General features: G+C 51.4%; 14 non-coding genes across 14 annotated transcripts; all 14 read right to left on the bottom strand.

Moving 5' to 3' along the window:
- Window positions 1-886: 886 nt before the first annotated feature.
- On the bottom strand, window positions 887-970 carry Trnal-uaa. The gene has a single exon. It is a non-coding gene; the product is annotated as a tRNA-Leu (tRNA).
- A 1,572-nt stretch (window positions 971-2,542) lies between these two features.
- Window positions 2,543-2,626, bottom strand: Trnal-uaa. The gene has a single exon. It is a non-coding gene; the product is annotated as a tRNA-Leu (tRNA).
- Window positions 2,627-4,198: 1,572 nt separating this feature from the next.
- Trnal-uaa lies at window positions 4,199-4,282 on the bottom strand. Its single transcript has one exon. It is a non-coding gene; the product is annotated as a tRNA-Leu (tRNA).
- A 1,571-nt stretch (window positions 4,283-5,853) lies between these two features.
- Trnal-uaa lies at window positions 5,854-5,937 on the bottom strand. The gene has a single exon. It is a non-coding gene; the product is annotated as a tRNA-Leu (tRNA).
- Window positions 5,938-7,509: 1,572 nt separating this feature from the next.
- Window positions 7,510-7,593, bottom strand: Trnal-uaa. Its single transcript has one exon. It is a non-coding gene; the product is annotated as a tRNA-Leu (tRNA).
- Window positions 7,594-9,165: 1,572 nt separating this feature from the next.
- Trnal-uaa lies at window positions 9,166-9,249 on the bottom strand. The gene has a single exon. It is a non-coding gene; the product is annotated as a tRNA-Leu (tRNA).
- Window positions 9,250-10,821: 1,572 nt separating this feature from the next.
- On the bottom strand, window positions 10,822-10,905 carry Trnal-uaa. The gene has a single exon. It is a non-coding gene; the product is annotated as a tRNA-Leu (tRNA).
- A 1,572-nt stretch (window positions 10,906-12,477) lies between these two features.
- On the bottom strand, window positions 12,478-12,561 carry Trnal-uaa. Its single transcript has one exon. It is a non-coding gene; the product is annotated as a tRNA-Leu (tRNA).
- Window positions 12,562-14,133: 1,572 nt separating this feature from the next.
- On the bottom strand, window positions 14,134-14,217 carry Trnal-uaa. The gene has a single exon. It is a non-coding gene; the product is annotated as a tRNA-Leu (tRNA).
- A 1,572-nt stretch (window positions 14,218-15,789) lies between these two features.
- Window positions 15,790-15,873, bottom strand: Trnal-uaa. The gene has a single exon. It is a non-coding gene; the product is annotated as a tRNA-Leu (tRNA).
- Window positions 15,874-17,445: 1,572 nt separating this feature from the next.
- Window positions 17,446-17,529, bottom strand: Trnal-uaa. The gene has a single exon. It is a non-coding gene; the product is annotated as a tRNA-Leu (tRNA).
- A 1,572-nt stretch (window positions 17,530-19,101) lies between these two features.
- Window positions 19,102-19,185, bottom strand: Trnal-uag. The gene has a single exon. It is a non-coding gene; the product is annotated as a tRNA-Leu (tRNA).
- A 1,572-nt stretch (window positions 19,186-20,757) lies between these two features.
- On the bottom strand, window positions 20,758-20,841 carry Trnal-uaa. The gene has a single exon. It is a non-coding gene; the product is annotated as a tRNA-Leu (tRNA).
- Window positions 20,842-22,413: 1,572 nt separating this feature from the next.
- Window positions 22,414-22,497, bottom strand: Trnal-uag. Its single transcript has one exon. It is a non-coding gene; the product is annotated as a tRNA-Leu (tRNA).
- Window positions 22,498-23,715: the final 1,218 nt, after the last annotated feature.

Genomic DNA, 23,715 nt, shown 5'->3' with positions numbered 1-23,715 from the left:
AAGGCGGTGGTGGTGTGTCGGTCAGCATGGTTGCTTCCCAAGTAGCTGCTCCGGGTTCGAAGGCCGGACATCGCACGGAAGTTGTCTCCTTTACGCAGGAGAGTGTTTTCAACGGTACAAATGGTTTCCCTTCTCCCTTCGTAGGCTAGTGCGGATTACGATTCACAGCATCGTGTGTCTCCATGTGTCGACTTGTCTCGACTTTGCTCGGCTGACGCGAAAGCTGACGCTTGCAAATGGGCGTATATGTAGAGGACAGGCGCTAGAAACGACTGGGAGAGTCCACATCGACAAACACACAACGGACCCTTTCATTTGACTGTGGCCGCACGTTCGCGCCTTTGCGTACCGAGAGCAAGAGGGGGGTCAGCGAGCTGGACCGTACCATTACCGCACAGCAGCACCAAAAACTAAGGAAAAAGGCAAAACTGAAGAAACCAACACACGCGGACTTCCTAGTTCGTCACCCAGCCGAGCACTAACCATGGCCAACGCTGCCTAATTTCGGTAATCGGACATGAACCCGTGTCGTTGGCACGGCATACAAGTTGGCGAGAATGTTGGCAGACGTGCGGACGTCTTAGTCCGTGTACAGATCACTTGGGATTTGCCTGACAGTCTCTCGCGTTGCCTTTTAGGGAAGGAAAATGGAATAACCCTGAGCCACAACACAACGACCACGGAAACGTCCGTGAGAAGAGCTAAAACCCGGCACGAGGAAACTATGTTCCGCTATTTGTTTTCGGCCTCTCGGGCTATCGGACGTGCGACGCCCGCACTGCTGTCACTGTCGTCTCTAGTAAAATCTCCACGGCGTGTTTCTGCGTAATTTACTTGTTCTATAAGATCAAGGGAGTACGTTAGTTTCAGAATGTTTAAAAAGCATTGTCAGATGTGGGGTTCGAACCCACGCTCCCTTACGGGAAGCAGAGCTTAAATCTGGCGCCCTAGACCGCTCGGCCAATCTGACGCGCAAGACAAGCGCTCCAGTGACTTCCATCTCTAGCAAGACCTCAGGAACCTCACTCCGAAATCTGTTTCTTTTTTCGGTAGGATGGAATTATGTCAGTTTCAGAATATGTGAGACGCAATGTCAGATGTGGCGTACTAAACGCACCCTCGCTTTCGGGAAACAATGTGGCGCGTTGGACCGCTTTCTTCCGTCGCTTCCAGTTTGAACTGTGACTAGCAAAACTGTATTTAGTAATAGGAACATTTTCACATTGATGCAAAGAAAACTAGATATTAACGAACGGCGAATGAGACCGTTTCCTAGCAACAGCCACGCTGTGCATTACGCACTCGTGGGAAGCCAATGAAATATTTCATGTGAGGCTCTAACTGTCGGCCTTCACTTTCCAATACTTAGGCACTGCCCCGGTGGTACCGACGCATACATACTGAAACGTCTTTGGATCGTCAGTGAGTACTTCATATTAGAAATTTCGTGTTCGCCCTGATGTGCATTAAAGGGCCAATTTATCAGAGAAAGTCAGTTCTGCGCCTAGTTACAGTATGTCACCCTAGCAGCGCCAGGAAATCGGGTTCAGTGGTGCTCGCGTTGCACTCGGCGTTGAGCGCCTGCAGCGCTATCGCCTTCGGCCTCTGGCGCCAGGAGGGAAGGCGACACATGATGGCGCAAGCAGCGCGTAGCAGAAGGCGGTGGTGGTGTGTCGGTCAGCATGGTTGCTTCCCAAGTAGCTGCTCCGGGTTCGAAGGCCGGACATCGCACGGAAGTTGTCTCCTTTACGCAGGAGAGTGTTTTCAACGGTACAAATGGTTTCCCTTCTCCCTTCGTAGGCTAGTGCGGATTACGATTCACAGCATCGTGTGTCTCCATGTGTCGACTTGTCTCGACTTTGCTCGGCTGACGCGAAAGCTGACGCTTGCAAATGGGCGTATATGTAGAGGACAGGCGCTAGAAACGACTGGGAGAGTCCACATCGACAAACACACAACGGACCCTTTCATTTGACTGTGGCCGCACGTTCGCGCCTTTGCGTACCGAGAGCAAGAGGGGGGTCAGCGAGCTGGACCGTACCATTACCGCACAGCAGCACCAAAAACTAAGGAAAAAGGCAAAACTGAAGAAACCAACACACGCGGACTTCCTAGTTCGTCACCCAGCCGAGCACTAACCATGGCCAACGCTGCCTAATTTCGGTAATCGGACATGAACCCGTGTCGTTGGCACGGCATACAAGTTGGCGAGAATGTTGGCAGACGTGCGGACGTCTTAGTCCGTGTACAGATCACTTGGGATTTGCCTGACAGTCTCTCGCGTTGCCTTTTAGGGAAGGAAAATGGAATAACCCTGAGCCACAACACAACGACCACGGAAACGTCCGTGAGAAGAGCTAAAACCCGGCACGAGGAAACTATGTTCCGCTATTTGTTTTCGGCCTCTCGGGCTATCGGACGTGCGACGCCCGCACTGCTGTCACTGTCGTCTCTAGTAAAATCTCCACGGCGTGTTTCTGCGTAATTTACTTGTTCTATAAGATCAAGGGAGTACGTTAGTTTCAGAATGTTTAAAAAGCATTGTCAGATGTGGGGTTCGAACCCACGCTCCCTTACGGGAAGCAGAGCTTAAATCTGGCGCCCTAGACCGCTCGGCCAATCTGACGCGCAAGACAAGCGCTCCAGTGACTTCCATCTCTAGCAAGACCTCAGGAACCTCACTCCGAAATCTGTTTCTTTTTTCGGTAGGATGGAATTATGTCAGTTTCAGAATATGTGAGACGCAATGTCAGATGTGGCGTACTAAACGCACCCTCGCTTTCGGGAAACAATGTGGCGCGTTGGACCGCTTTCTTCCGTCGCTTCCAGTTTGAACTGTGACTAGCAAAACTGTATTTAGTAATAGGAACATTTTCACATTGATGCAAAGAAAACTAGATATTAACGAACGGCGAATGAGACCGTTTCCTAGCAACAGCCACGCTGTGCATTACGCACTCGTGGGAAGCCAATGAAATATTTCATGTGAGGCTCTAACTGTCGGCCTTCACTTTCCAATACTTAGGCACTGCCCCGGTGGTACCGACGCATACATACTGAAACGTCTTTGGATCGTCAGTGAGTACTTCATATTAGAAATTTCGTGTTCGCCCTGATGTGCATTAAAGGGCCAATTTATCAGAGAAAGTCAGTTCTGCGCCTAGTTACAGTATGTCACCCTAGCAGCGCCAGGAAATCGGGTTCAGTGGTGCTCGCGTTGCACTCGGCGTTGAGCGCCTGCAGCGCTATCGCCTTCGGCCTCTGGCGCCAGGAGGGAAGGCGACACATGATGGCGCAAGCAGCGCGTAGCAGAAGGCGGTGGTGGTGTGTCGGTCAGCATGGTTGCTTCCCAAGTAGCTGCTCCGGGTTCGAAGGCCGGACATCGCACGGAAGTTGTCTCCTTTACGCAGGAGAGTGTTTTCAACGGTACAAATGGTTTCCCTTCTCCCTTCGTAGGCTAGTGCGGATTACGATTCACAGCATCGTGTGTCTCCATGTGTCGACTTGTCTCGACTTTGCTCGGCTGACGCGAAAGCTGACGCTTGCAAATGGGCGTATATGTAGAGGACAGGCGCTAGAAACGACTGGGAGAGTCCACATCGACAAACACACAACGGACCCTTTCATTTGACTGTGGCCGCACGTTCGCGCCTTTGCGTACCGAGAGCAAGAGGGGGGTCAGCGAGCTGGACCGTACCATTACCGCACAGCAGCACCAAAAACTAAGGAAAAAGGCAAAACTGAAGAAACCAACACACGCGGACTTCCTAGTTCGTCACCCAGCCGAGCACTAACCATGGCCAACGCTGCCTAATTTCGGTAATCGGACATGAACCCGTGTCGTTGGCACGGCATACAAGTTGGCGAGAATGTTGGCAGACGTGCGGACGTCTTAGTCCGTGTACAGATCACTTGGGATTTGCCTGACAGTCTCTCGCGTTGCCTTTTAGGGAAGGAAAATGGAATAACCCTGAGCCACAACACAACGACCACGGAAACGTCCGTGAGAAGAGCTAAAACCCGGCACGAGGAAACTATGTTCCGCTATTTGTTTTCGGCCTCTCGGGCTATCGGACGTGCGACGCCCGCACTGCTGTCACTGTCGTCTCTAGTAAAATCTCCACGGCGTGTTTCTGCGTAATTTACTTGTTCTATAAGATCAAGGGAGTACGTTAGTTTCAGAATGTTTAAAAAGCATTGTCAGATGTGGGGTTCGAACCCACGCTCCCTTACGGGAAGCAGAGCTTAAATCTGGCGCCCTAGACCGCTCGGCCAATCTGACGCGCAAGACAAGCGCTCCAGTGACTTCCATCTCTAGCAAGACCTCAGGAACCTCACTCCGAAATCTGTTTCTTTTTTCGGTAGGATGGAATTATGTCAGTTTCAGAATATGTGAGACGCAATGTCAGATGTGGCGTACTAAACGCACCCTCGCTTTCGGGAAACAATGTGGCGCGTTGGACCGCTTTCTTCGTCGCTTCCAGTTTGAACTGTGACTAGCAAAACTGTATTTAGTAATAGGAACATTTTCACATTGATGCAAAGAAAACTAGATATTAACGAACGGCGAATGAGACCGTTTCCTAGCAACAGCCACGCTGTGCATTACGCACTCGTGGGAAGCCAATGAAATATTTCATGTGAGGCTCTAACTGTCGGCCTTCACTTTCCAATACTTAGGCACTGCCCCGGTGGTACCGACGCATACATACTGAAACGTCTTTGGATCGTCAGTGAGTACTTCATATTAGAAATTTCGTGTTCGCCCTGATGTGCATTAAAGGGCCAATTTATCAGAGAAAGTCAGTTCTGCGCCTAGTTACAGTATGTCACCCTAGCAGCGCCAGGAAATCGGGTTCAGTGGTGCTCGCGTTGCACTCGGCGTTGAGCGCCTGCAGCGCTATCGCCTTCGGCCTCTGGCGCCAGGAGGGAAGGCGACACATGATGGCGCAAGCAGCGCGTAGCAGAAGGCGGTGGTGGTGTGTCGGTCAGCATGGTTGCTTCCCAAGTAGCTGCTCCGGGTTCGAAGGCCGGACATCGCACGGAAGTTGTCTCCTTTACGCAGGAGAGTGTTTTCAACGGTACAAATGGTTTCCCTTCTCCCTTCGTAGGCTAGTGCGGATTACGATTCACAGCATCGTGTGTCTCCATGTGTCGACTTGTCTCGACTTTGCTCGGCTGACGCGAAAGCTGACGCTTGCAAATGGGCGTATATGTAGAGGACAGGCGCTAGAAACGACTGGGAGAGTCCACATCGACAAACACACAACGGACCCTTTCATTTGACTGTGGCCGCACGTTCGCGCCTTTGCGTACCGAGAGCAAGAGGGGGGTCAGCGAGCTGGACCGTACCATTACCGCACAGCAGCACCAAAAACTAAGGAAAAAGGCAAAACTGAAGAAACCAACACACGCGGACTTCCTAGTTCGTCACCCAGCCGAGCACTAACCATGGCCAACGCTGCCTAATTTCGGTAATCGGACATGAACCCGTGTCGTTGGCACGGCATACAAGTTGGCGAGAATGTTGGCAGACGTGCGGACGTCTTAGTCCGTGTACAGATCACTTGGGATTTGCCTGACAGTCTCTCGCGTTGCCTTTTAGGGAAGGAAAATGGAATAACCCTGAGCCACAACACAACGACCACGGAAACGTCCGTGAGAAGAGCTAAAACCCGGCACGAGGAAACTATGTTCCGCTATTTGTTTTCGGCCTCTCGGGCTATCGGACGTGCGACGCCCGCACTGCTGTCACTGTCGTCTCTAGTAAAATCTCCACGGCGTGTTTCTGCGTAATTTACTTGTTCTATAAGATCAAGGGAGTACGTTAGTTTCAGAATGTTTAAAAAGCATTGTCAGATGTGGGGTTCGAACCCACGCTCCCTTACGGGAAGCAGAGCTTAAATCTGGCGCCCTAGACCGCTCGGCCAATCTGACGCGCAAGACAAGCGCTCCAGTGACTTCCATCTCTAGCAAGACCTCAGGAACCTCACTCCGAAATCTGTTTCTTTTTTCGGTAGGATGGAATTATGTCAGTTTCAGAATATGTGAGACGCAATGTCAGATGTGGCGTACTAAACGCACCCTCGCTTTCGGGAAACAATGTGGCGCGTTGGACCGCTTTCTTCCGTCGCTTCCAGTTTGAACTGTGACTAGCAAAACTGTATTTAGTAATAGGAACATTTTCACATTGATGCAAAGAAAACTAGATATTAACGAACGGCGAATGAGACCGTTTCCTAGCAACAGCCACGCTGTGCATTACGCACTCGTGGGAAGCCAATGAAATATTTCATGTGAGGCTCTAACTGTCGGCCTTCACTTTCCAATACTTAGGCACTGCCCCGGTGGTACCGACGCATACATACTGAAACGTCTTTGGATCGTCAGTGAGTACTTCATATTAGAAATTTCGTGTTCGCCCTGATGTGCATTAAAGGGCCAATTTATCAGAGAAAGTCAGTTCTGCGCCTAGTTACAGTATGTCACCCTAGCAGCGCCAGGAAATCGGGTTCAGTGGTGCTCGCGTTGCACTCGGCGTTGAGCGCCTGCAGCGCTATCGCCTTCGGCCTCTGGCGCCAGGAGGGAAGGCGACACATGATGGCGCAAGCAGCGCGTAGCAGAAGGCGGTGGTGGTGTGTCGGTCAGCATGGTTGCTTCCCAAGTAGCTGCTCCGGGTTCGAAGGCCGGACATCGCACGGAAGTTGTCTCCTTTACGCAGGAGAGTGTTTTCAACGGTACAAATGGTTTCCCTTCTCCCTTCGTAGGCTAGTGCGGATTACGATTCACAGCATCGTGTGTCTCCATGTGTCGACTTGTCTCGACTTTGCTCGGCTGACGCGAAAGCTGACGCTTGCAAATGGGCGTATATGTAGAGGACAGGCGCTAGAAACGACTGGGAGAGTCCACATCGACAAACACACAACGGACCCTTTCATTTGACTGTGGCCGCACGTTCGCGCCTTTGCGTACCGAGAGCAAGAGGGGGGTCAGCGAGCTGGACCGTACCATTACCGCACAGCAGCACCAAAAACTAAGGAAAAAGGCAAAACTGAAGAAACCAACACACGCGGACTTCCTAGTTCGTCACCCAGCCGAGCACTAACCATGGCCAACGCTGCCTAATTTCGGTAATCGGACATGAACCCGTGTCGTTGGCACGGCATACAAGTTGGCGAGAATGTTGGCAGACGTGCGGACGTCTTAGTCCGTGTACAGATCACTTGGGATTTGCCTGACAGTCTCTCGCGTTGCCTTTTAGGGAAGGAAAATGGAATAGCCCTGAGCCACAACACAACGACCACGGAAACGTCCGTGAGAAGAGCTAAAACCCGGCACGAGGAAACTATGTTCCGCTATTTGTTTTCGGCCGCTCGGGCTATCGGACGTGCGACGCCCGCACTGCTGTCACTGTCGTCTCTAGTAAAATCTCCACGGCGTGTTTCTGCGTAATTTACTTGTTCTATAAGATCAAGGGAGTACGTTAGTTTCAGAATGTTTAAAAAGCATTGTCAGATGTGGGGTTCGAACCCACGCTCCCTTACGGGAAGCAGAGCTTAAATCTGGCGCCTTAGACCGCTCGGCCAATCTGACGCGCAAGACAAGCGCTCCAGTGACTTCCATCTCTAGCAAGACCTCAGGAACCTCACTCCGAAATCTGTTTCTTTTTTCGGTAGGATGGAATTATGTCAGTTTCAGAATATGTGAGACGCAATGTCAGATGTGGCGTACTAAACGCACCCTCGCTTTCGGGAAACAATGTGGCGCGTTGGACCGCTTTCTTCCGTCGCTTCCAGTTTGAACTGTGACTAGCAAAACTGTATTTAGTAATAGGAACATTTTCACATTGATGCAAAGAAAACTAGATATTAACGAACGGCGAATGAGACCGTTTCCTAGCAACAGCCACGCTGTGCATTACGCACTCGTGGGAAGCCAATGAAATATTTCATGTGAGGCTCTAACTGTCGGCCTTCACTTTCCAATACTTAGGCACTGCCCCGGTGGTACCGACGCATACATACTGAAACGTCTTTGGATCGTCAGTGAGTACTTCATATTAGAAATTTCGTGTTCGCCCTGATGTGCATTAAAGGGCCAATTTATCAGAGAAAGTCAGTTCTGCGCCTAGTTACAGTATGTCACCCTAGCAGCGCCAGGAAATCGGGTTCAGTGGTGCTCGCGTTGCACTCGGCGTTGAGCGCCTGCAGCGCTATCGCCTTCGGCCTCTGGCGCCAGGAGGGAAGGCGACACATGATGGCGCAAGCAGCGCGTAGCAGAAGGCGGTGGTGGTGTGTCGGTCAGCATGGTTGCTTCCCAAGTAGCTGCTCCGGGTTCGAAGGCCGGACATCGCACGGAAGTTGTCTCCTTTACGCAGGAGAGTGTTTTCAACGGTACAAATGGTTTCCCTTCTCCCTTCGTAGGCTAGTGCGGATTACGATTCACAGCATCGTGTGTCTCCATGTGTCGACTTGTCTCGACTTTGCTCGGCTGACGCGAAAGCTGACGCTTGCAAATGGGCGTATATGTAGAGGACAGGCGCTAGAAACGACTGGGAGAGTCCACATCGACAAACACACAACGGACCCTTTCATTTGACTGTGGCCGCACGTTCGCGCCTTTGCGTACCGAGAGCAAGAGGGGGGTCAGCGAGCTGGACCGTACCATTACCGCACAGCAGCACCAAAAACTAAGGAAAAAGGCAAAACTGAAGAAACCAACACACGCGGACTTCCTAGTTCGTCACCCAGCCGAGCACTAACCATGGCCAACGCTGCCTAATTTCGGTAATCGGACATGAACCCGTGTCGTTGGCACGGCATACAAGTTGGCGAGAATGTTGGCAGACGTGCGGACGTCTTAGTCCGTGTACAGATCACTTGGGATTTGCCTGACAGTCTCTCGCGTTGCCTTTTAGGGAAGGAAAATGGAATAGCCCTGAGCCACAACACAACGACCACGGAAACGTCCGTGAGAAGAGCTAAAACCCGGCACGAGGAAACTATGTTCCGCTATTTGTTTTCGGCCGCTCGGGCTATCGGACGTGCGACGCCCGCACTGCTGTCACTGTCGTCTCTAGTAAAATCTCCACGGCGTGTTTCTGCGTAATTTACTTGTTCTATAAGATCAAGGGAGTACGTTAGTTTCAGAATGTTTAAAAAGCATTGTCAGATGTGGGGTTCGAACCCACGCTCCCTTACGGGAAGCAGAGCTTAAATCTGGCGCCTTAGACCGCTCGGCCAATCTGACGCGCAAGACAAGCGCTCCAGTGACTTCCATCTCTAGCAAGACCTCAGGAACCTCACTCCGAAATCTGTTTCTTTTTTCGGTAGGATGGAATTATGTCAGTTTCAGAATATGTGAGACGCAATGTCAGATGTGGCGTACTAAACGCACCCTCGCTTTCGGGAAACAATGTGGCGCGTTGGACCGCTTTCTTCCGTCGCTTCCAGTTTGAACTGTGACTAGCAAAACTGTATTTAGTAATAGGAACATTTTCACATTGATGCAAAGAAAACTAGATATTAACGAACGGCGAATGAGACCGTTTCCTAGCAACAGCCACGCTGTGCATTACGCACTCGTGGGAAGCCAATGAAATATTTCATGTGAGGCTCTAACTGTCGGCCTTCACTTTCCAATACTTAGGCACTGCCCCGGTGGTACCGACGCATACATACTGAAACGTCTTTGGATCGTCAGTGAGTACTTCATATTAGAAATTTCGTGTTCGCCCTGATGTGCATTAAAGGGCCAATTTATCAGAGAAAGTCAGTTCTGCGCCTAGTTACAGTATGTCACCCTAGCAGCGCCAGGAAATCGGGTTCAGTGGTGCTCGCGTTGCACTCGGCGTTGAGCGCCTGCAGCGCTATCGCCTTCGGCCTCTGGCGCCAGGAGGGAAGGCGACACATGATGGCGCAAGCAGCGCGTAGCAGAAGGCGGTGGTGGTGTGTCGGTCAGCATGGTTGCTTCCCAAGTAGCTGCTCCGGGTTCGAAGGCCGGACATCGCACGGAAGTTGTCTCCTTTACGCAGGAGAGTGTTTTCAACGGTACAAATGGTTTCCCTTCTCCCTTCGTACGCTAGTGCGGATTACGATTCACAGCATCGTGTGTCTCCATGTGTCGACTTGTCTCGACTTTGCTCGGCTGACGCGAAAGCTGACGCTTGCAAATGGGCGTATATGTAGAGGACAGGCGCTAGAAACGACTGGGAGAGTCCACATCGACAAACACACAACGGACCCTTTCATTTGACTGTGGCCGCACGTTCGCGCCTTTGCGTACCGAGAGCAAGAGGGGGGTCAGCGAGCTGGACCGTACCATTACCGCACAGCAGCACCAAAAACTAAGGAAAAAGGCAAAACTGAAGAAACCAACACACGCGGACTTCCTAGTTCGTCACCCAGCCGAGCACTAACCATGGCCAACGCTGCCTAATTTCGGTAATCGGACATGAACCCGTGTCGTTGGCACGGCATACAAGTTGGCGAGAATGTTGGCAGACGTGCGGACGTCTTAGTCCGTGTACAGATCACTTGGGATTTGCCTGACAGTCTCTCGCGTTGCCTTTTAGGGAAGGAAAATGGAATAGCCCTGAGCCACAACACAACGACCACGGAAACGTCCGTGAGAAGAGCTAAAACCCGGCACGAGGAAACTATGTTCCGCTATTTGTTTTCGGCCGCTCGGGCTATCGGACGTGCGACGCCCGCACTGCTGTCACTGTCGTCTCTAGTAAAATCTCCACGGCGTGTTTCTGCGTAATTTACTTGTTCTATAAGATCAAGGGAGTACGTTAGTTTCAGAATGTTTAAAAAGCATTGTCAGATGTGGGGTTCGAACCCACGCTCCCTTACGGGAAGCAGAGCTTAAATCTGGCGCCTTAGACCGCTCGGCCAATCTGACGCGCAAGACAAGCGCTCCAGTGACTTCCATCTCTAGCAAGACCTCAGGAACCTCACTCCGAAATCTGTTTCTTTTTTCGGTAGGATGGAATTATGTCAGTTTCAGAATATGTGAGACGCAATGTCAGATGTGGCGTACTAAACGCACCCTCGCTTTCGGGAAACAATGTGGCGCGTTGGACCGCTTTCTTCCGTCGCTTCCAGTTTGAACTGTGACTAGCAAAACTGTATTTAGTAATAGGAACATTTTCACATTGATGCAAAGAAAACTAGATATTAACGAACGGCGAATGAGACCGTTTCCTAGCAACAGCCACGCTGTGCATTACGCACTCGTGGGAAGCCAATGAAATATTTCATGTGAGGCTCTAACTGTCGGCCTTCACTTTCCAATACTTAGGCACTGCCCCGGTGGTACCGACGCATACATACTGAAACGTCTTTGGATCGTCAGTGAGTACTTCATATTAGAAATTTCGTGTTCGCCCTGATGTGCATTAAAGGGCCAATTTATCAGAGAAAGTCAGTTCTGCGCCTAGTTACAGTATGTCACCCTAGCAGCGCCAGGAAATCGGGTTCAGTGGTGCTCGCGTTGCACTCGGCGTTGAGCGCCTGCAGCGCTATCGCCTTCGGCCTCTGGCGCCAGGAGGGAAGGCGACACATGATGGCGCAAGCAGCGCGTAGCAGAAGGCGGTGGTGGTGTGTCGGTCAGCATGGTTGCTTCCCAAGTAGCTGCTCCGGGTTCGAAGGCCGGACATCGCACGGAAGTTGTCTCCTTTACGCAGGAGAGTGTTTTCAACGGTACAAATGGTTTCCCTTCTCCCTTCGTAGGCTAGTGCGGATTACGATTCACAGCATCGTGTGTCTCCATGTGTCGACTTGTCTCGACTTTGCTCGGCTGACGCGAAAGCTGACGCTTGCAAATGGGCGTATATGTAGAGGACAGGCGCTAGAAACGACTGGGAGAGTCCACATCGACAAACACACAACGGACCCTTTCATTTGACTGTGGCCGCACGTTCGCGCCTTTGCGTACCGAGAGCAAGAGGGGGGTCAGCGAGCTGGACCGTACCATTACCGCACAGCAGCACCAAAAACTAAGGAAAAAGGCAAAACTGAAGAAACCAACACACGCGGACTTCCTAGTTCGTCACCCAGCCGAGCACTAACCATGGCCAACGCTGCCTAATTTCGGTAATCGGACATGAACCCGTGTCGTTGGCACGGCATACAAGTTGGCGAGAATGTTGGCAGACGTGCGGACGTCTTAGTCCGTGTACAGATCACTTGGGATTTGCCTGACAGTCTCTCGCGTTGCCTTTTAGGGAAGGAAAATGGAATAGCCCTGAGCCACAACACAACGACCACGGAAACGTCCGTGAGAAGAGCTAAAACCCGGCACGAGGAAACTATGTTCCGCTATTTGTTTTCGGCCGCTCGGGCTATCGGACGTGCGACGCCCGCACTGCTGTCACTGTCGTCTCTAGTAAAATCTCCACGGCGTGTTTCTGCGTAATTTACTTGTTCTATAAGATCAAGGGAGTACGTTAGTTTCAGAATGTTTAAAAAGCATTGTCAGATGTGGGGTTCGAACCCACGCTCCCTTACGGGAAGCAGAGCTTAAATCTGGCGCCTTAGACCGCTCGGCCAATCTGACGCGCAAGACAAGCGCTCCAGTGACTTCCATCTCTAGCAAGACCTCAGGAACCTCACTCCGAAATCTGTTTCTTTTTTCGGTAGGATGGAATTATGTCAGTTTCAGAATATGTGAGACGCAATGTCAGATGTGGCGTACTAAACGCACCCTCGCTTTCGGGAAACAATGTGGCGCGTTGGACCGCTTTCTTCCGTCGCTTCCAGTTTGAACTGTGACTAGCAAAACTGTATTTAGTAATAGGAACATTTTCACATTGATGCAAAGAAAACTAGATATTAACGAACGGCGAATGAGACCGTTTCCTAGCAACAGCCACGCTGTGCATTACGCACTCGTGGGAAGCCAATGAAATATTTCATGTGAGGCTCTAACTGTCGGCCTTCACTTTCCAATACTTAGGCACTGCCCCGGTGGTACCGACGCATACATACTGAAACGTCTTTGGATCGTCAGTGAGTACTTCATATTAGAAATTTCGTGTTCGCCCTGATGTGCATTAAAGGGCCAATTTATCAGAGAAAGTCAGTTCTGCGCCTAGTTACAGTATGTCACCCTAGCAGCGCCAGGAAATCGGGTTCAGTGGTGCTCGCGTTGCACTCGGCGTTGAGCGCCTGCAGCGCTATCGCCTTCGGCCTCTGGCGCCAGGAGGGAAGGCGACACATGATGGCGCAAGCAGCGCGTAGCAGAAGGCGGTGGTGGTGTGTCGGTCAGCATGGTTGCTTCCCAAGTAGCTGCTCCGGGTTCGAAGGCCGGACATCGCACGGAAGTTGTCTCCTTTACGCAGGAGAGTGTTTTCAACGGTACAAATGGTTTCCCTTCTCCCTTCGTAGGCTAGTGCGGATTACGATTCACAGCATCGTGTGTCTCCATGTGTCGACTTGTCTCGACTTTGCTCGGCTGACGCGAAAGCTGACGCTTGCAAATGGGCGTATATGTAGAGGACAGGCGCTAGAAACGACTGGGAGAGTCCACATCGACAAACACACAACGGACCCTTTCATTTGACTGTGGCCGCACGTTCGCGCCTTTGCGTACCGAGAGCAAGAGGGGGGTCAGCGAGCTGGACCGTACCATTACCGCACAGCAGCACCAAAAACTAAGGAAAAAGGCAAAACTGAAGAAACCAACACACGCGGACTTCCTAGTTCGTCACCCAGCCGAGCACTAACCATGGCCAACGCTGCCTAATTTCGGTAATCGGACATGAACCCGTGTCGTTGGCACGGCATACAAGTTGGCGAGAATGTTGGCAGACGTGCGGACGTCTTAGTCCGTGTACAGATCACTTGGGATTTGCCTGACAGTCTCTCGCGTTGCCTTTTAGGGAAGGAAAATGGAATAGCCCTGAGCCACAACACAACGACCACGGAAACGTCCGTGAGAAGAGCTAAAACCCGGCACGAGGAAACTATGTTCCGCTATTTGTTTTCGGCCGCTCGGGCTATCGGACGTGCGACGCCCGCACTGCTGTCACTGTCGTCTCTAGTAAAATCTCCACGGCGTGTTTCTGCGTAATTTACTTGTTCTATAAGATCAAGGGAGTACGTTAGTTTCAGAATGTTTAAATAGCATTGTCAGATGTGGGGTTCGAACCCACGCTCCCTTACGGGAAGCAGAGCTTAAATCTGGCGCCTTAGACCGCTCGGCCAATCTGACGCGCAAGACAAGCGCTCCAGTGACTTCCATCTCTAGCAAGACCTCAGGAACCTCACTCCGAAATCTGTTTCTTTTTTCGGTAGGATGGAATTATGTCAGTTTCAGAATATGTGAGACGCAATGTCAGATGTGGCGTACTAAACGCACCCTCGCTTTCGGGAAACAATGTGGCGCGTTGGACCGCTTTCTTCCGTCGCTTCCAGTTTGAACTGTGACTAGCAAAACTGTATTTAGTAATAGGAACATTTTCACATTGATGCAAAGAAAACTAGATATTAACGAACGGCGAATGAGACCGTTTCCTAGCAACAGCCACGCTGTGCATTACGCACTCGTGGGAAGCCAATGAAATATTTCATGTGAGGCTCTAACTGTCGGCCTTCACTTTCCAATACTTAGGCACTGCCCCGGTGGTACCGACGCATACATACTGAAACGTCTTTGGATCGTCAGTGAGTACTTCATATTAGAAATTTCGTGTTCGCCCTGATGTGCATTAAAGGGCCAATTTATCAGAGAAAGTCAGTTCTGCGCCTAGTTACAGTATGTCACCCTAGCAGCGCCAGGAAATCGGGTTCAGTGGTGCTCGCGTTGCACTCGGCGTTGAGCGCCTGCAGCGCTATCGCCTTCGGCCTCTGGCGCCAGGAGGGAAGGCGACACATGATGGCGCAAGCAGCGCGTAGCAGAAGGCGGTGGTGGTGTGTCGGTCAGCATGGTTGCTTCCCAAGTAGCTGCTCCGGGTTCGAAGGCCGGACATCGCACGGAAGTTGTCTCCTTTACGCAGGAGAGTGTTTTCAACGGTACAAATGGTTTCCCTTCTCCCTTCGTAGGCTAGTGCGGATTACGATTCACAGCATCGTGTGTCTCCATGTGTCGACTTGTCTCGACTTTGCTCGGCTGACGCGAAAGCTGACGCTTGCAAATGGGCGTATATGTAGAGGACAGGCGCTAGAAACGACTGGGAGAGTCCACATCGACAAACACACAACGGACCCTTTCATTTGACTGTGGCCGCACGTTCGCGCCTTTGCGTACCGAGAGCAAGAGGGGGGTCAGCGAGCTGGACCGTACCATTACCGCACAGCAGCACCAAAAACTAAGGAAAAAGGCAAAACTGAAGAAACCAACACACGCGGACTTCCTAGTTCGTCACCCAGCCGAGCACTAACCATGGCCAACGCTGCCTAATTTCGGTAATCGGACATGAACCCGTGTCGTTGGCACGGCATACAAGTTGGCGAGAATGTTGGCAGACGTGCGGACGTCTTAGTCCGTGTACAGATCACTTGGGATTTGCCTGACAGTCTCTCGCGTTGCCTTTTAGGGAAGGAAAATGGAATAGCCCTGAGCCACAACACAACGACCACGGAAACGTCCGTGAGAAGAGCTAAAACCCGGCACGAGGAAACTATGTTCCGCTATTTGTTTTCGGCCGCTCGGGCTATCGGACGTGCGACGCCCGCACTGCTGTCACTGTCGTCTCTAGTAAAATCTCCACGGCGTGTTTCTGCGTAATTTACTTGTTCTATAAGATCAAGGGAGTACGTTAGTTTCAGAATGTTTAAAAAGCATTGTCAGATGTGGGGTTCGAACCCACGCTCCCTTACGGGAAGCAGAGCTTAAATCTGGCGCCCTAGACCGCTCGGCCAATCTGACGCGCAAGACAAGCGCTCCAGTGACTTCCATCTCTAGCAAGACCTCAGGAACCTCACTCCGAAATCTGTTTCTTTTTTCGGTAGGATGGAATTATGTCAGTTTCAGAATATGTGAGACGCAATGTCAGATGTGGCGTACTAAACGCACCCTCGCTTTCGGGAAACAATGTGGCGCGTTGGACCGCTTTCTTCCGTCGCTTCCAGTTTGAACTGTGACTAGCAAAACTGTATTTAGTAATAGGAACATTTTCACATTGATGCAAAGAAAACTAGATATTAACGAACGGCGAATGAGACCGTTTCCTAGCAACAGCCACGCTGTGCATTACGCACTCGTGGGAAGCCAATGAAATATTTCATGTGAGGCTCTAACTGTCGGCCTTCACTTTCCAATACTTAGGCACTGCCCCGGTGGTACCGACGCATACATACTGAAACGTCTTTGGATCGTCAGTGAGTACTTCATATTAGAAATTTCGTGTTCGCCCTGATGTGCATTAAAGGGCCAATTTATCAGAGAAAGTCAGTTCTGCGCCTAGTTACAGTATGTCACCCTAGCAGCGCCAGGAAATCGGGTTCAGTGGTGCTCGCGTTGCACTCGGCGTTGAGCGCCTGCAGCGCTATCGCCTTCGGCCTCTGGCGCCAGGAGGGAAGGCGACACATGATGGCGCAAGCAGCGCGTAGCAGAAGGCGGTGGTGGTGTGTCGGTCAGCATGGTTGCTTCCCAAGTAGCTGCTCCGGGTTCGAAGGCCGGACATCGCACGGAAGTTGTCTCCTTTACGCAGGAGAGTGTTTTCAACGGTACAAATGGTTTCCCTTCTCCCTTCGTACGCTAGTGCGGATTACGATTCACAGCATCGTGTGTCTCCATGTGTCGACTTGTCTCGACTTTGCTCGGCTGACGCGAAAGCTGACGCTTGCAAATGGGCGTATATGTAGAGGACAGGCGCTAGAAACGACTGGGAGAGTCCACATCGACAAACACACAACGGACCCTTTCATTTGACTCTGGCCGCACGTTCGCGCCTTTGCGTACCGAGAGCAAGAGGGGGGTCAGCGAGCTGGACCGTACCATTACCGCACAGCAGCACCAAAAACTAAGGAAAAAGGCAAAACTGAAGAAACCAACACACGCGGACTTCCTAGTTCGTCACCCAGCCGAGCACTAACCATGGCCAACGCTGCCTAATTTCGGTAATCGGACATGAACCCGTGTCGTTGGCACGGCATACAAGTTGGCGAGAATGTTGGCAGACGTGCGGACGTCTTAGTCCGTGTACAGATCACTTGGGATTTGCCTGACAGTCTCTCGCGTTGCCTTTTAGGGAAGGAAAATGGAATAGCCCTGAGCCACAACACAACGACCACGGAAACGTCCGTGAGAAGAGCTAAAACCCGGCACCAGGAAACTATGTTCCGCTATTTGTTTTCGGCCGCTTGGGCTATCGGACGTGCGACGCCCGCACTGCTGTCACTGTCGTCTCTAGTAAAATCTCCACGGCGTGTTTCTGCGTAATTTACTTGTTCTATAAGATCAAGGGAGTACGTTAGTTTCAGAATGTTTAAAAAGCATTGTCAGATGTGGGGTTCGAACCCACGCTCCCTTACGGGAAGCAGAGCTTAAATCTGGCGCCCTAGACCGCTCGGCCAATCTGACGCGCAAGACAAGCGCTCCAGTGACTTCCATCTCTAGCAAGACCTCAGGAACCTCACTCCGAAATCTGTTTCTTTTTTCGGTAGGATGGAATTATGTCAGTTTCAGAATATGTGAGACGCAATGTCAGATGTGGCGTACTAAACGCACCCTCGCTTTCGGGAAACAATGTGGCGCGTTGGACCGCTTTCTTCCGTCGCTTCCAGTTTGAACTGTGACTAGCAAAACTGTATTTAGTAATAGGAACATTTTCACATTGATGCAAAGAAAACTAGATATTAACGAACGGCGAATGAGACCGTTTCCTAGCAACAGCCACGCTGTGCATTACGCACTCGTGGGAAGCCAATGAAATATTTCATGTGAGGCTCTAACTGTCGGCCTTCACTTTCCAATACTTAGGCACTGCCCCGGTGGTACCGACGCATACATACTGAAACGTCTTTGGATCGTCAGTGAGTACTTCATATTAGAAATTTCGTGTTCGCCCTGATGTGCATTAAAGGGCCAATTTATCAGAGAAAGTTAGTTCTGCGCCTAGTTACAGTATGTCACCCTAGCAGCGCCAGGAAATCGGGTTCAGTGGTGCTCGCGTTGCACTCGGCGTTGAGCGCCTGCAGCGCTATCGCCTTCGGCCTCTGGCGCCAGGAGGGAAGGCGACACATGATGGCGCAAGCAGCGCGTAGCAGAAGGCGGTGGTGGTGTGTCGGTCAGCATGGTTGCTTCCCAAGTAGCTGCTCCGGGTTCGAAGGCCGGACATCGCACGGAAGTTGTCTCCTTTACGCAGGAGAGTGTTTTCAACGGTACAAATGGTTTCCCTTCTCCCTTCGTAGGCTAGTGCGGATTACGATTCACAGCATCGTGTGTCTCCATGTGTCGACTTGTCTCGACTTTGCTCGGCTGACGCGAAAGCTGACGCTTGCAAATGGGCGTATATGTAGAGGACAGGCGCTAGAAACGACTGGGAGAGTCCACATCGACAAACACACAACGGACCCTTTCATTTGACTGTGGCCGCACGTTCGCGCCTTTGCGTACCGAGAGCAAGAGGGGGGTCAGCGAGCTGGACCGTACCATTACCGCACAGCAGCACCAAAAACTAAGGAAAAAGGCAAAACTGAAGAAACCAACACACGCGGACTTCCTAGTTCGTCACCCAGCCGAGCACTAACCATGGCCAACGCTGCCTAATTTCGGTAATCGGACATGAACCCGTGTCGTTGGCACGGCATACAAGTTGGCGAGAATGTTGGCAGACGTGCGGACGTCTTAGTCCGTGTACAGATCACTTGGGATTTGCCTGACAGTCTCTCGCGTTGCCTTTTAGGGAAGGAAAATGGAATAGCCCTGAGCCACAACACAACGACCACGGAAACGTCCGTGAGAAGAGCTAAAACCCGGCACGAGGAAACTATGTTCCGCTATTTGTTTTCGGCCGCTCGGGCTATCGGACGTGCGACGCCCGCACTGCTGTCACTGTCGTCTCTAGTAAAATCTCCACGGCGTGTTTCTGCGTAATTTACTTGTTCTATAAGATCAAGGGAGTACGTTAGTTTCAGAATGTTTAAAAAGCATTGTCAGATGTGGGGTTCGAACCCACGCTCCCTTACGGGAAGCAGAGCCTAAATCTGGCGCCTTAGACCGCTCGGCCAATCTGACGCGCAAGACAAGCGCTCCAGTGACTTCCATCTCTAGCAAGACCTCAGGAACCTCACTCCGAAATCTGTTTCTTTTTTCGGTAGGATGGAATTATGTCAGTTTCAGAATATGTGAGACGCAATGTCAGATGTGGCGTACTAAACGCACCCTCGCTTTCGGGAAACAATGTGGCGCGTTGGACCGCTTTCTTCCGTCGCTTCCAGTTTGAACTGTGACTAGCAAAACTGTATTTAGTAATAGGAACATTTTCACATTGATGCAAAGAAAACTAGATATTAACGAACGGCGAATGAGACCGTTTCCTAGCAACAGCCACGCTGTGCATTACGCACTCGTGGGAAGCCAATGAAATATTTCATGTGAGGCTCTAACTGTCGGCCTTCACTTTCCAATACTTAGGCACTGCCCCGGTGGTACCGACGCATACATACTGAAACGTCTTTGGATCGTCAGTGAGTACTTCATATTAGAAATTTCGTGTTCGCCCTGATGTGCATTAAAGGGCCAATTTATCAGAGAAAGTCAGTTCTGCGCCTAGTTACAGTATGTCACCCTAGCAGCGCCAGGAAATCGGGTTCAGTGGTGCTCGCGTTGCACTCGGCGTTGAGCGCCTGCAGCGCTATCGCCTTCGGCCTCTGGCGCCAGGAGGGAAGGCGACACATGATGGCGCAAGCAGCGCGTAGCAGAAGGCGGTGGTGGTGTGTCGGTCAGCATGGTTGCTTCCCAAGTAGCTGCTCCGGGTTCGAAGGCCGGACATCGCACGGAAGTTGTCTCCTTTACGCAGGAGAGTGTTTTCAACGGTACAAATGGTTTCCCTTCTCCCTTCGTACGCTAGTGCGGATTACGATTCACAGCATCGTGTGTCTCCATGTGTCGACTTGTCTCGACTTTGCTCGGCTGACGCGAAAGCTGACGCTTGCAAATGGGCGTATATGTAGAGGACAGGCGCTAGAAACGACTGGGAGAGTCCACATCGACAAACACACAACGGACCCTTTCATTTGACTCTGGCCGCACGTTCGCGCCTTTGCGTACCGAGAGCAAGAGGGGGGTCAGCGAGCTGGACCGTACCATTACCGCACAGCAGCACCAAAAACTAAGGAAAAAGGCAAAACTGAAGAAACCAACACACGCGGACTTCCTAGTTCGTCACCCAGCCGAGCACTAACCATGGCCAACGCTGCCTAATTTCGGTAATCGGACATGAACCCGTGTCGTTGGCACGGCATACAAGTTGGCGAGAATGTTGGCAGACGTGCGGACGTCTTAGTCCGTGTACAGATCACTTGGGATTTGCCTGACAGTCTCTCGCGTTGCCTTTTAGGGAAGGAAAATGGAATAGCCCTGAGCCACAACACAACGACCACGGAAACGTCCGTGAGAAGAGCTAAAACCCGGCACCAGGAAACTATGTTCCGCTATTTGTTTTCGGCCGCTTGGGCTATCGGACGTGCGACGCCCGCACTGCTGTCACTGTCGTCTCTAGTAAAATCTCCACGGCGTGTTTCTGCGTAATTTACTTGTTCTATAAGATCAAGGGAGTACGTTAGTTTCAGAATGTTTAAAAAGCATTGTCAGATGTGGGGTTCGAACCCACGCTCCCTTACGGGAAGCAGAGCTTAAATCTGGCGCCCTAGACCGCTCGGCCAATCTGACGCGCAAGACAAGCGCTCCAGTGACTTCCATCTCTAGCAAGACCTCAGGAACCTCACTCCGAAATCTGTTTCTTTTTTCGGTAGGATGGAATTATGTCAGTTTCAGAATATGTGAGACGCAATGTCAGATGTGGCGTACTAAACGCACCCTCGCTTTCGGGAAACAATGTGGCGCGTTGGACCGCTTTCTTCCGTCGCTTCCAGTTTGAACTGTGACTAGCAAAACTGTATTTAGTAATAGGAACATTTTCACATTGATGCAAAGAAAACTAGATATTAACGAACGGCGAATGAGACCGTTTCCTAGCAACAGCCACGCTGTGCATTACGCACTCGTGGGAAGCCAATGAAATATTTCATGTGAGGCTCTAACTGTCGGCCTTCACTTTCCAATACTTAGGCACTGCCCCGGTGGTACCGACGCATACATACTGAAACGTCTTTGGATCGTCAGTGAGTACTTCATATTAGAAATTTCGTGTTCGCCCTGATGTGCATTAAAGGGCCAATTTATCAGAGAAAGTCAGTTCTGCGCCTAGTTACAGTATGTCACCCTAGCAGCGCCAGGAAATCGGGTTCAGTGGTGCTCGCGTTGCACTCGGCGTTGAGCGCCTGCAGCGCTATCGCCTTCGGCCTCTGGCGCCAGGAGGGAAGGCGACACATGATGGCGCAAGCAGCGCGTAGCAGAAGGCGGTGGTGGTGTGTCGGTCAGCATGGTTGCTTCCCAAGTAGCTGCTCCGGGTTCGAAGGCCGGACATCGCACGGAAGTTGTCTCCTTTACGCAGGAGAGTGTTTTCAACGGTACAAATGGTTTCCCTTCTCCCTTCGTAGGCTAGTGCGGATTACGATTCACAGCATCGTGTGTCTCCATGTGTCGACTTGTCTCGACTTTGCTCGGCTGACGCGAAAGCTGACGCTTGCAAATGGGCGTATATGTAGAGGACAGGCGCTAGAAACGACTGGGAGAGTCCACATCGACAAACACACAACGGACCCTTTCATTTGACTGTGGCCGCACGTTCGCGCCTTTGCGTACCGAGAGCAAGAGGGGGGTCAGCGAGCTGGACCGTACCATTACCGCACAGCAGCACCAAAAACTAAGGAAAAAGGCAAAACTGAAGAAACCAACACACGCGGACTTCCTAGTTCGTCACCCAGCCGAGCACTAACCATGGCCAACGCTGCCTAATTTCGGTAATCGGACATGAACCCGTGTCGTTGGCACGGCATACAAGTTGGCGAGAATGTTGGCAGACGTGCGGACGTCTTAGTCCGTGTACAGATCACTTGGGATTTGCCTGACAGTCTCTCGCGTTGCCTTTTAGGGAAGGAAAATGGAATAGCCCTGAGCCACAACACAACGACCACGGAAACGTCCGTGAGAAGAGCTAAAACCCGGCACGAGGAAACTATGTTCCGCTATTTGTTTTCGGCCGCTCGGGCTATCGGACGTGCGACGCCCGCACTGCTGTCACTGTCGTCTCTAGTAAAATCTCCACGGCGTGTTTCTGCGTAATTTACTTGTTCTATAAGATCAAGGGAGTACGTTAGTTTCAGAATGTTTAAAAAGCATTGTCAGATGTGGGGTTCGAACCCACGCTCCCTTACGGGAAGCAGAGCCTAAATCTGGCGCCTTAGACCGCTCGGCCAATCTGACGCGCAAGACAAGCGCTCCAGTGACTTCCATCTCTAGCAAGACCTCAGGAACCTCACTCCGAAATCTGTTTCTTTTTTCGGTAGGATGGAATTATGTCAGTTTCAGAATATGTGAGACGCAATGTCAGATGTGGCGTACTAAACGCACCCTCGCTTTCGGGAAACAATGTGGCGCGTTGGACCGCTTTCTTCCGTCGCTTCCAGTTTGAACTGTGACTAGCAAAACTGTATTTAGTAATAGGAACATTTTCACATTGATGCAAAGAAAACTAGATATTAACGAACGGCGAATGAGACCGTTTCCTAGCAACAGCCACGCTGTGCATTACGCACTCGTGGGAAGCCAATGAAATATTTCATGTGAGGCTCTAACTGTCGGCCTTCACTTTCCAATACTTAGGCACTGCCCCGGTGGTACCGACGCATACATACTGAAACGTCTTTGGATCGTCAGTGAGTACTTCATATTAGAAATTTCGTGTTCGCCCTGATGTGCATTAAAGGGCCAATTTATCAGAGAAAGTCAGTTCTGCGCCTAGTTACAGTATGTCACCCTAGCAGCGCCAGGAAATCGGGTTCAGTGGTGCTCGCGTTGCACTCGGCGTTGAGCGCCTGCAGCGCTATCGCCTTCGGCCTCTGGCGCCAGGAGGGAAGGCGACACATGATGGCGCAAGCAGCGCGTAGCAGAAGGCGGTGGTGGTGTGTCGGTCAGCATGGTTGCTTCCCAAGTAGCTGCTCCGGGTTCGAAGGCCGGACATCGCACGGAAGTTGTCTCCTTTACGCAGGAGAGTGTTTTCAACGGTACAAATGGTTTCCCTTCTCCCTTCGTAGGCTAGTGCGGATTACGATTCACAGCATCGTGTGTCTCCATGTGTCGACTTGTCTCGACTTTGCTCGGCTGACGCGAAAGCTGACGCTTGCAAATGGGCGTATATGTAGAGGACAGGCGCTAGAAACGACTGGGAGAGTCCACATCGACAAACACACAACGGACCCTTTCATTTGACTGTGGCCGCACGTTCGCGCCTTTGCGTACCGAGAGCAAGAGGGGGGGTCAGCGAGCTGGACCGTACCATTACCGCACAGCAGCACCAAAAACTAAGGAAAAAGGCAAAACTGAAGAAACCAACACACGCGGACTTCCTAGTTCGTCACCCAGCCGAGCACTAACCATGGCCAACGCTGCCTAATTTCGGTAATCGGACATGAACCCGTGTCG

This window comes from Schistocerca piceifrons, unplaced genomic scaffold, assembly GCF_021461385.2.
Source record: "Schistocerca piceifrons isolate TAMUIC-IGC-003096 unplaced genomic scaffold, iqSchPice1.1 HiC_scaffold_30, whole genome shotgun sequence".
Lineage (NCBI taxonomy): Eukaryota > Metazoa > Arthropoda > Insecta > Orthoptera > Acrididae > Schistocerca > Schistocerca piceifrons.
The sequence above is the reverse complement of the archived record's forward strand: the minus strand, read 5'-3'. Positions and strand labels throughout refer to the sequence as shown.